Below are 10,083 nucleotides of genomic sequence, written 5' to 3' on the forward strand. Positions count from 1 at the left end.
ATGAATCTACAGACATTAGTGCCAGTAAATTGTTAGCTGTGTGTCTGATATACTTTTATGAGGCCCAAGGTAGCATTGTTTCCACATTCTTAGGAATGGTAGAGTTAGAGGAAGGCAATGCAGTGGCAGTAACCAATGGTTTCAAGTCTTTGCTTAATGATTACAACTTGAACATTCCGTTAATGCGCGGTTTCAATACTGACAATACAGCAGTTATGGTAGGCATCAATAATGGTGTGTATCAGAATATGAAAAAAGAAGTTCCTCATCTTGTCTTAATTTCTTGTGTCTGCCATACCGTGCAGCTGGCGGTATCCTCTGCTGCAGCTGAAACTTTGCCCTGGAATTTGGAATTTTTATTGTCAGAAACGTATTCTTGGTTTTCCAATTCTTCATCTTGTCAAATTGCTTATAGAAAGTTATTCAGTGCAATAAATGACTGAGCTAATCCATAGAAAATAGTTGGATGTCTATTACAGAGGCTGTTTCTCATGCTTTGTCTCAGTGGCTTGAACTAAAAACCCACTCTGAGATAACAGTGCTTCATAAGAAGTGTTGTACTGCCCAAGTCCTCCACAATATGCACAGTGATGACAGAAACAAATTTTATCTTACTTTTCTGAAACATTATTTGGGAGACTGTCAGCTGGGAAATAAGAAATTTCTGCAGATCCACCACAGATCCTAAACGATGTTGTTTTACTAATCTGTGGGCTCGTAAGGAGAATTGTTGTACCAGGGTATAGGGGTGACCTTTTAACAAAAGATGTTCGCAAATATAATTCGCCAGGACCTAAGTATAGGTCACGAAGTCGAAGTGTTATTGTGGCATATGAATACTGCCAACAAAATTTCAGGAAAAGATGTGAACATTTTCTTGTTTCCATTGCTTCAAAGCTGCAACGCCACTTGTCCTAAAATGTAAAAGTGTTGCATAAAGTATCCTTAATTGCTCCAAGAGAATGCTTGAGAGTGATAAAAGAACCAATAGTATCGCTGGCTAAGGAAATGGGTTTGTCAGACAGTACATCTACATCTACATCTACATGACTACTCTGCAATTCACATTTAATTGCTTGGCAGAGGGTTCATCGAACCACAATCATACTATCTCTCTACTATTCCACTCCCGAACAGCGAGCGGGAAAAACGAACACCTAAATCTTTCTGTTCGAGCTCTGATTTCTCTTATTTTATTTTGATGATCATTCCTACCTATGTAGGTTGGGCTCAACAAAATATTTTCGCATTCGGAAGAGAAAGTTGGTGACTGAAATTTCGTAAAAAGGTCTCGCCGCGACGAAATACGTCTATGCTGTAATGACTTCCATCCCAACTCGTGTATCATATCTGCCACACTCTCTCCCCTATAACGTGATAATACAAAACGAGCTGCCCTTTTTTGCACCCTTTCGATGTCCTCCGTAAATCCCACCAGGTAAGGATCCCACACCGCTCAGCAATATTCTAACAGAGGACGAACAAGTGTAGTGTAAGCTGCCTCTTTAGTGGACTTGTTGCATCTTCTAAGTGTCCTGTAATGAAACGCAACCTTTGGCTCGCCTTCACAACAATATGTGGTCCTTCCAACTGAAGTTGTTCGTCATTTTAACACCCAGGTACTTAGTTGAATTGACAGCCTTGAGAATTGTACTATTTATCGAGTAATCGAATTCCAACGGATTTCTTTTGGAACTCATGTGGATCATCTCACACTTTTCGTTATTTAGCGTCAACTGCCACCTGACACACCATACAGCAATCTTTTCTAAATCGCTTTGCAACTGATACTGGTCTTCGGATGACCTTACTAGACGGTAAATTACAGCATCATCTGCGAACAGTCTAAGAGAACTGCTTAGATTGTCACCCAGGTCATTTATATAGATCAGGAACAGTAGAGGTCCCAGGACGCTTCCCTGGGGAACACCTGATATCACTTCAGTTTTACTCGATGATTTGCCGTCTATTACTACGAACTGCGACCTTCCCGACAGGAAATCACGAATCCAGTCGCACAACTGAGACGATACCCCATAGCTCCGCAGCTTGATTAGAAGTCGCTTGTGAGGAACGGTGTCAAAAGCTTTCCGGAAATCTAGAAATGTGGAATCAACTTGAGATCCCCTGTCGATAGCGGCCATTACTTCGTGCGAATAAAGAGCTAGCTGCGTTGCACAAGAGCGATGTTTTCTGAAGCCATGCTGATTACGTGTCAATAGATCGTTCCCCTCGAGATGATTCATAATGTTTGAATACAGTATATGCTCCAAAACCCTACTGCAAACCGACGTCAATGATATAGGTCTGTAGTTAAATGGATTACTCCTACTACCCTTCTTGAACACTGGTGCGACCTGCGCAATTTTCCAATCTGTAGGTACAGATCTATCGGTGAGCGAGCGGTTGTATATGAGTGCTAAGTAGGGAGCTATAGTATCAGCGTAATCTGAAAGGAACCTAATCGGTATACAATCTGGACCTGAAGACTTGCCCGTATCAAGCGATTTGAGTTGCTTCGCAACCCCTAAGGTATCTACTTCTAAGAGACTCATGCTAGCAGATGTTCGTGTTTCAAATTCTGTAATATTCCATTCGTCTTCCCTGGTGAAGGAATTTCGGAAAACTGCGTTCAATAACTCCGCTTTAGCGGCACAGTCGTCGATAACAGTACCATCGGCACTGTGCAGCGAAGGTATTGACTGCGTCTTGCCGCTTGTGTACTTTACATACGACCAGAATTTCTTCGGATTTTCTACCAAGATTGATTTCAATGGTCCAAGCTCATTGCTGTCCATTAGAAACCAGTCAACAATATTGCACCATTCTGGAATGAAATTGGGTCGTACAGACGTGCCAGCACCTTAAATCCTTTCCAGGAACTCTCAGATCTGGCTATTATGTTTTTGGTTTTACCATTGTCCAATGCAGAGGTGGAAAGGGCCTTTAGCCAACTAAATTTGATAAAAACGTTTCTCCAGAACAGACTAAATACTATTTGCTGAATACCATATTTACAATGAGCTGGTCTTAATCATGTTAGTAAATTGTGTCACGATTACGAGTTACCAGAGAACGTCCTCCAAAAAATCGGCACCATGAGAGCTATGCCCCAGAGATATTTCCACTCGGTCCCAGTGCTTCAGCAGACAGCCTACTGCAAGATGATGAGGAAAATGAAATACTGTGGCTTCAAATATTGTGAGTGGAATCTGAACTTAGTAAACTTCCTTTTAGTTGTAGTAGACTAATAATAATATGCCATGACGATGACAAAAAATATATCTGTAAGTTATCAGTGCACTGAAATTTCGTTTTTAGAAAGGTAAATAACAGTAATAAGCATTTAGCGGAATTTGAACTTCAGTTTAGAGGTATACATTTTTCTGTGTAGGCAAAGCTGCATATACGGCCTGGTGAGAAGTCACAGGAAGTGGCGACTCTGGAATCCCAACCATCTCCAACTCCTAAAATCACAGTGTGCCCTACTGGATATGACAACAAGACTAATTTGGCCATTGCTGAAGTGAGGCTGAATGTTCGCCAGTATATGGAAATATAATAAGTCCTGTCGCCATATCCTTCATGGCCAGTGAACTTTTAATGACATATTAGAGCAACAAGCAGTGTTACGCAAGATATCACACTGCAATTTATATCACAAACGCGTTGGGGGATGTTTGGATCCTTAGCTGTCCTGTTTGGTCCCCTGGTTCGTCACACATATAGTTTGCCTAGGATGCTATGGGAAGACATACTTTTATACTAGCCTTCTGAAAGTGATCTCCGTTAACTGATACAGCTAGTGTTTCAGTGCTGGCTATAAATTCTTCGAGATGAGTTCGGAGGGCACAATGAATACATGACCATATTTGTGCCTGTGGGCTAGTCAAATCTAACCTGACATTCAAGGCTAACAGTGGTACTAAATGGAATGAAAAGTGAATCGTTTAGTACCCATTACATGACGAACATCTCCACAAAGTTTTATAAATATTAGGCTGTTGCTTCATGGCATAACACCCCACTTTCGTTAGTGTAGTGCCCTGTTGCACTGTAGTTCGGATCAACGTCCCCCTATAACTAGTTCTGTCCATCATTTCACAGGTTAGAGGAAGGTAAGGACATACCACCTCCAATAGGATCATGCATAGTAAAGCACTGTCGTGTTCAATGCAATCTTTGGGTTGATGACAGCTTCACCTTTTTAAGAGCTGCATAATTACTTACAAGTTTCGATTTTGTTGGTATGGTGTCAAGAAATATTGCACATGTCAAAAGACATTCAGAAGAAAATGTGCCTTTTTGGTTTGAAAATTTGTAATATTATGACCTACAGCAGTCAGTTACAGAGCTGACTGTCAGGGAATGCTTCTTACGTTTCTAGGTGGCAGATACATGTGAATATTTCTATTCAGTTAATGAAGAGGTGACTATCAACGACCATAAGTCTGTATGGATACCAACAGTGAAGGGAATGTTATTTAATTTAAGGTTGCGAGATATTTATATCTAGCAACTACGACAGGAATTGTACTATAGTAGCTAATTACCTCAGCAGCCAATATCACACATTCATATCTGGAGATAAAAATGTAGTAAATCAATTACAAAAATTCATGGGTTTGGTACAATGCACTTTCAAAAAGTATCAGGGTGCGGTGGGCAAGAATGTGAGGTATAAGGAAGACATTCTGGTTCAATAACAGTGTTGGGAAGTTACTCCAAAAAGTCATTTTGAGAGACAAAATTTTGATGAAGGTGATATTAAGGAGACCAATGAGAGGCGTCCTATTAATTCTAAAGCGGATCTTATCTCGAGAAAAATCCTATGACGTTTAATCTTAAGTAAATACACTGGAACAATATCACCATTCCAGGCGCTCAGTAACCATAGTGCCACCAAACGGAGTATTGTAAAGACTAAACCGAAATACTGAATTCAGGGGTTCTGAGAAAGTTTCACTGAACATGACTGTACTACAGCATCTTTTCTCGCTCTATGAATGGGCAGTGAAATAACATAGAGGCAAGTGATTGCAGAATAGAAGATAGCTCAGAAGAGGATAGATCCAATACCTATGTGTTTGTGAAATGGCTTGCACTCTTTCTAGTAGAAATATATTATAGTTCCCTGGAACAACAAAGCATTCCAAGCTATTTAGAAAAGTTATAGTCCTTCCTCATATCAAGATGAACCAGATAGATGTGTATAACAGATGTTCTTGTAAATTTTTGAAACAAAATTCTTGCTTCCATTTTATTTATTGTTATTTGTACAATTGCTACTCTGTTAACCATATCTGTCTAGTGATATCTGTATGGTAACATGGGGCAGATTCAAACAAATAATAAAAATTTAATTTTAAATTGAAGTTTATTTATTACAATAACATTGTAATATATAGGATAAATTGATATTTATTAGCACAGTGCAGAACACAAGTTTCAGAGCTGATAATATTTTCTAATTTTAAATCAACTTCGATAATTTTGTTTCTTTGTGTGCCATGTGTAGCGTATGTTAAAACAGTTCAGGGGGCATGTTCATATCTAAGATTTCAGCTTTTATGTTTTATCCAATTTTACCCAAAACACATTAGCATAATAGTTATTAGACATTATCCCTTAAGAAACAACACTCTTATCCCTGAAATGATATAAGCTACTTAGATTTTGAATATAAACACTTGAATGATTTATAATTTAAAAATGTTCACAACTATAAAATAAATACAAACTTTAAAACGCTGAGAAAATACTCAGTTAGATTTATCCCAACTGAAAAAAGTCAGTTCCAAATGATAAGTAACCCTTGAGTCTTTTTGTTTGACCACATTTAATAGATTTCAGGAGATTCATTTTTATTCGGCTATGGCACATGGATGCTATATCTTCAATTGGTAGTTTTAAAAATGAATTTTTCTTTTTGAAGCTGGGCCTAAAAAAGCTTGCTTCATAGTCTTTGCAGTGTCTTTCCATTTGGTTATAACACCAATGTAAAATTTATTCGTGATGCAGGCTCCATATGATAACAAAACATTATCATCTATTTTTTTCACTGCTCTCCTGATCTTCAGACTCATGTGGCTTTGTTGCTGACATTAGTTCTTCACACATTTCTTTATCATTGTCAGATTCATATAGGATAATAGGACTGGCACTGCCATTGCTAGAATTTAAATCATCCTTTTTTTCCCTTGCAAAAAGTGACCTCTTCATTTGGAATGTTTCCTTTTTGTACATTAAATTTTCTTGCTGTGCTTTCATTTCTGGAGGGCTGGTAGCAAAGACACCTTTTCCCTCCTTGTGACCATGTCTTTCAGTTTTCCCTTTGCTAGCTTTGGGGTAAGCATGTACATTTCCAGAAGAATATTTGAATACTTGCAAATGTTTGTTATTATATTATTCACACAGCTCACAATATTATAAATGAATAATTTTGACGAGGATCTTCCATAAACCAATTATCGCAAATGGCTTGAAAACACAAACATCTAGAGGCTGCAAAGTAATAGTGGAATGTAATGGAAAAGTTAGAACTGTGAAATCATTGTTCATCGCTACTTCTAACATTTCAGTTGATAAATGACTGTCGCAGTTATGACACACAAGTTGTTTCCTCTTTTGAACTTTTAGAATGTTTGATAAAATGTTTTGTCACCTGTATGAAGAGCTCAGCTGTCATCCACCCAAAACTTTTAGCAAGTCCTGAGTTCCAGAAGGAGCATGATCAATCATATGGAGTCTAAAGTAAACCCTAGCAAAATCAAATATTAGCAGAGATTATACAAAATGTTGTGACAAATGTTTCTTTATCTTCACTTGTGAACTTGGTAACTTGTTTTATATCTTTTCTGCAACTTTTGGATCTTTTTGTACTGTACTACTGCAAGTTTCGTCTGCCATAAATTAAATACCTTCAGTCCAGTTGCAAGCTTGGGGAAATTTTTATAAAGTGACTGCAGTTTTCTGAAAAAGTCTCAACATTTGATTGTTATTTAAAGTAGCCCCAGATGGATTACATCCTTCTGGTCTCTGAATACTTCATTTGTGTTCCTTGCCAAAAATTCCCTAAACCATTCAACACCCGCTTTCTTCTACTCATTCTAATTTGAAGGGTGGTGAATTACATTAACAACCACCATTTCATAGGCTACCTTTCTATATTGTTAGTTGAAAGACCATAAAACATTTTTGAACAATGTAAAACGTAATCTCCTAATATCTTCTCGTGCTCCACAGAAAATACTTCTCTGCATTCATAATTTCACCTAAACTTTAGTTCTCGCTGTTCATCAGCATGGATTTTTGACACACACACACACACACACACACACACACACACACACACACATACACACACACTGTGTGTGTGTGTGTGTGTGTGTGTGTGTGTGTGTGTGTGTGTGTGTGTCTGAATATAGTTGGATACTTCACACCTTTCTTGTCAACAGCTGCATGCACATGTTTGACAGCTCCTTTCATTGAGTCTTGAGGAAATGAAAATGTGCTTGTAGTTCTTTTGTATTATGTATCTTTTCCATAACTAAATAAATAAAAAAACATATTTAGCAACAAAGGATGTAGTATAGGTATAAAAATATTTAACTGACAGAATTATTTTACAACAATATTTGTATTTGTATTTTTAAACCGTATTGTGCAGACTGAAATGTTTCACTGCTCTCCAGTGAGTTTCAATGTGTCCCACATATCTGGATAACCAGAAACCAAATTGTGTCATAAAAACAAATTGATGAAGGTTAACGTTACTTACCTGTGTCTGTAATTCAGTCAATGCTATTCTCAAATATATAACACAATATTCTGTAAACAGTAGTAAAAATACACAATACAGATTAACAGGAAGAGTCAAAAATGTACTATCCAGACTCTGACCTAGCATAGCTTTATTTGGTAGGTAGCCATTTTAAAAGTAAGTCAACAGCAGGTAGTTAACTGAAGGTTTACTCACTAGGTATGCCACTGGTCGAACTCAAATATTTTGCGAGAAAACTATTTTGTTTCACTGTACCCATGTTTTTCTGCAGTAGGTGATTTGCATCATACGCTGAGAGAATCCCATAGCATTGTTGAATGAGAGATCCTGAGGGGGCTTTCAGTCAACCATTTAGTAGGCGCTTCTTCCCTTGCAAATATGTAGTCCACTTTTCCCCTCTTTCTGTGGTTATAGGGGACAATTTAAAGTCGCGAAGACACATAGCAGTGATCAATTGTGGGGCCTGTATTAAGTAATATAGCCCTGCAGAGGCATTGTCTACTTTTGAGGTGGATATTTCACTGTTACCACTCTTGGATTGAAAACAGTAACACTGTTTAGCATTATGTAAGCATGATTTTGCAGTACTTTTAAAACACCAGAAATTGTGGATCAATGAAATAAGATTATGTGTCTTTCCAAATGTTTGAAAAATATCACGAATTGATGGAAATTCTACTTTATTAAGCAATAGTTTGCATTTTCCAATGTGCACAACTACTTTATTTATATGTTCTATTATCCTCTGACATGCTGTGCATTAATATGAGCTTGTTTGGTTTACATTGTTAAGATAGTTGGTCTTAAAATTATCTGTTGATATAAAGCGGACTGAGAGATCATCAAGCTCACTAGTCTTACGTGAGCTTGGCAGTTGCTGGAGTGTGGTTGCGAGAAACACGTGGCTCGAGAAAGTACAAGCGCTCGTGATCGGAGGCAGCCCCATCATGCTCGAAGATGGTGCGACTTAGAGTGATAATGAATGAGTTGAATTGAAAACTGCATGCGTAATACATATTCGTGTAATGCAAACAAAATTAAAACCATCATAATATTTTGATCTTTGCGTTTTCTTCTCCTCTTGCTTACAGACGTCGCACCACTGGAATCAGAAACTAGACACACTTATCGTTCGTTAAGCGTGTTCCCAGAAGCAAAACTGTTGCGTTCTATTATCATACTCCTTTTCTGAAGAGATGTCATGACTGTTCAGCGGAAGGAAGTAACCTCTATTCTTTTAGATACATCATACGAGTAATGCTTCATATTCCTCTCTTTAACATTGAATGTTACCTGTACGACTTTTAAAGTCTCTGTCAACAAAACTTTCAAGTCCAGGAACGGCAACGGTAAGCCATCCATTACCATGGCCAAAAGAATCGTTTATATCTATACTCGTTTATATCTATACTCGTTTATATCTATACTAAAATTAAGTCTACAACCGACGAAAACAGCAGGACCATCCAGCAGAGCTTGTGCAGCGACAGACTTAACTGGAATACGATTCTTCTTGTCTCCAGCTGTTGTGGCAAATTCGATGTTCTCGATGGTCTTGTAGACTGTTTGTTTAGATATCTTATGTAAGGCATCTTGGCAGCGTTCAAGCATAGTCTTTGCGAATAGTGGTTGTTTATTTTGATTTCTACAATGGTTTTTACAAGTGGGAGCGTTTGTAGAGCAATAAATTGCAGCAACAACAGGAAGAAGACACAAACCCTGTCTTTTTTTTTGTTTTAGGTTTCCTATGGATCCTGAGAGGTATGTACCACGTTACTATACTGTATCATCAGGACTCACTTGCAAACTACACGTGCATTAATGATTAATAATTCGTTTTAGGAGCATAAAATGGCTAGTTAATAGCATACGAGAAGACCTTATGAAAAAAGACGCAATATAATTTTTGGTATGTATGTCAATCACTTCTGTTGTTAGTCACTTAATTTTCCTTGCTTCCTTCGTGTAATGACACTATTTTGTTAGCACCTTGTTCACTGACATATTGTTTGAAAATTATTCAAATATTTGGTATTGCGTGAAATGTAATGTAATCAGCTCACTAATGTTTTCAACATATTTCTCCCACTATTTCGTAGTTGCTTGTCCCACATAGAATAATATAATGATGAAGGGCGTACTTGTGGCAACAGGAAACAATGACAAACACAGTAGGTCTACAGAACGATAAATGAGCTATCGATAGCTTTTGCTTCTTACAAGTATGCCTTCTGATACCACACAACTCAAATATTTCGTAAATTACGTAGGAAACGGATGCAAAAAAACACTATGCTTAC

The sequence above is a fragment of the Schistocerca gregaria genome, chromosome 3, assembly GCF_023897955.1.
Source record: "Schistocerca gregaria isolate iqSchGreg1 chromosome 3, iqSchGreg1.2, whole genome shotgun sequence".
Taxonomy (NCBI): domain Eukaryota; kingdom Metazoa; phylum Arthropoda; class Insecta; order Orthoptera; family Acrididae; genus Schistocerca; species Schistocerca gregaria.